This window comes from Limulus polyphemus, unplaced genomic scaffold, assembly GCF_000517525.1.
Source record: "Limulus polyphemus unplaced genomic scaffold, Limulus_polyphemus-2.1.2 Scaffold2310, whole genome shotgun sequence".
NCBI lineage: Eukaryota > Metazoa > Arthropoda > Merostomata > Xiphosura > Limulidae > Limulus > Limulus polyphemus.
Window position 1 is genome coordinate 108,397 of NW_013667920.1, and position 2,744 is coordinate 111,140.

Sequence of the window (2,744 nt, forward strand, 5' to 3'; positions counted from 1 at the left end):
GCAAATGTACAACGTAGAATGTATTAAAGTTTTTCTTCATTGCCCATTTAAGCCGTTTCCAAGCATTAACAGTACAGTATCGTTTTGTTTCATTATGCTCACATAGGTTTCTTTACCTTTGACTCCCGTATTTCAACCTTTCCATAATTTGTATTGCTAAGATATTTTGTCTTGTCATGACGTACTGTACGAAGATGTGTTTCTATTTAAAAAAAAAACAACTCGGTCGAACACTCGAAACTGGGGATATAGCATTATTATAAATCATGAGGAAATTCAGGCACATTTTGTTTTTGTTTTTTACTTTTTTCAGTAGTTGAGTTATCGTTTTCAGAAATAATACTGTAAAAAAAGTAAAAATATTGAAATGTTCATAATTTACATGACCATTCTTCATAATTAAGAATGGTCAAACATGTTAAAATGGCTGTTTCTAATTATTTGCATGTGTAGACATTTCTTTTTGTACACACCAACCATCTCTCTGTACGATTCTGTTTCTGTTCCCAATACTGACCTGAAACTGGTGCCACAACATCCCATTTTTCGATATATTCTAATGAGATTTGTCTGTTTGGGATTAAACACAAAGCTACACGATGGACTGTCTGTGCTCTGCCCATCACGGGTATCAAAACTCGGCTTCTAGCGTTGTAAGTCCTCTGTGCCACTGAGTTTCTACTTGAATACTATCTTTAATACTGATCTTACCAGTCCTCCTGTTAAGTGCAAAGAGGTGTTAGAATCAATAATCTACATTCGCATGCCAAACTTGTAAGTTTTCATAAAATATCAGGATATTCCTTTTGGAAACTATCGCCAATTACGTTTGTTTTAAAATTCCCCCCCCCGCAAAGATATCTACGCATAGCCATCCTTAATTGTGAACTGATTTGTCTATTTGTTGCTATCTGCATGAGCCTTCCTCCCCCTCCTCCCAATTTAGAAGTGATAGACAAGAGAGAGAAAACAGCCAGTCAAATGTATTTGATAATATCTGTTCTTGTGTGTCGTGAAAGATTATTGTCAACTAATTAGATACTCACGTAAGGTTGTGGCAATCGTTGTCGTGGTTAGTTAGTAGCGTATGCGATTACCTATGTGTAATTATTAATGAGTCACTAATATATGTTTCAATTAATAAATAGTTATTAATTAATTATTTTACAACAGGGATACCTAGAATACTTGATAAAGAAAGAAATTAAAAAAAAAAGATGCACATCAAGAACAAGCAGAAAGAATATTACAGACGCACAGCCATATTCCCTTATGTCAAATATCTCTCTCTGAAAATATACAGAGAAGACACGTAAAGAGTATAAAATGAGAACAGTAGGCAGGAGCCAATACAATATGGTCGCAGTTAGTACACATCCAACTACTAAAGACCTAATGGAGAGCAGAAACGACATTTACAAAATCCCAAGTGAATATTGCTTCTGACACACTAGAGGAACGAAAAAGACTAATAAAATCTAGAATTCAGAAGCATAATAGACATAAAAGGTGTGTAATACTTGTTTATTAGCGATAGACTATCATGCAAGAGAAAAAAACTATACAGAGTTTCCCAGAAGTCTGGACCCATAGGAAAAATAAAAATTATATTCCTCAAGTTAAACAAACACATTTCTAACGTCAGTTGTACATAGTTCAGGAAAGAAAATACCCCGATGGCACAGTATTCCAAGAATTGATATAAGGATGGTTGTTAATGGCATGCAATTTGAATAATAAATCAATTAAGAATATGTTATGTATTTTTCCGCGTGGGTCCAGACTTTTGGGACACTCTGTACAATGAATTAGAATAATACTAAAATAATGAGATAGGAACCACACACGAGAAGACGATAAAAAGCCGTCTACATCCACCTAACTAATTACAGACTTAGTCAACCTAACACAGAATTCAACAAAACCTGGGTACCACCCACCCACTCTTGCAAGTATTCAGGTAAGTTAGTTGCTTCAATTCGTAGTGGGGAGACCCCAGAAGAGAGGATAGCACACAATACCCTCTATATTAAGAAGACCCGGGATCGAATTCTGGCAACAAATTAGCAGTCGAAACATTGGACGAAAAGTTATTGGGCAATTAATATTTGGGAATTAGTAAAAATGTTAAGTTATTAATAATTGGACTTAGGTGGTCGTATAAGCTGCTAATCATGACAACGGCCGCCTACCGATGTTTTTACAGTTCCGTAGAAACACTCGAATAACGATGAGTGTGGCCAGTTTATCTGTGTCTGTGCATAAACTGTCTTACTCTACTTTGGAGTACACGAGCACAATATTAGTAACAATTCTGATTCCATATAGAGTTGAACTGTATATGGTTCTTTCTTTTTCATAACTTACAGACAGGCATCAGTGTAATAACTGTAAACAGTGTATCACAAGCAGGCATCAATGTAATGACTGTAAACAGTGTATCACAAGCAGGCATCAATGTAATGACGTCATTACGTTGATGCCTGCTTGTGATACACTATGCACAGTCATTACACTGATGCCTGACTGTGATACACTGTTTACATTGTGTACAGTGTATCACAGTCAGGCATCAATGTAATGACTGTAAACAGTGTATCACAGTCAGGCATCAATGTAATGACAGTGTACAGTGTATCACAAGCAGGCATCAATGTAATGACTGTAAACAGTGTACCACAAGCAGGCATCAATGTAATGACTGTAAACAGTGTATCACAGTCAGGCATCAATATAATGACTGT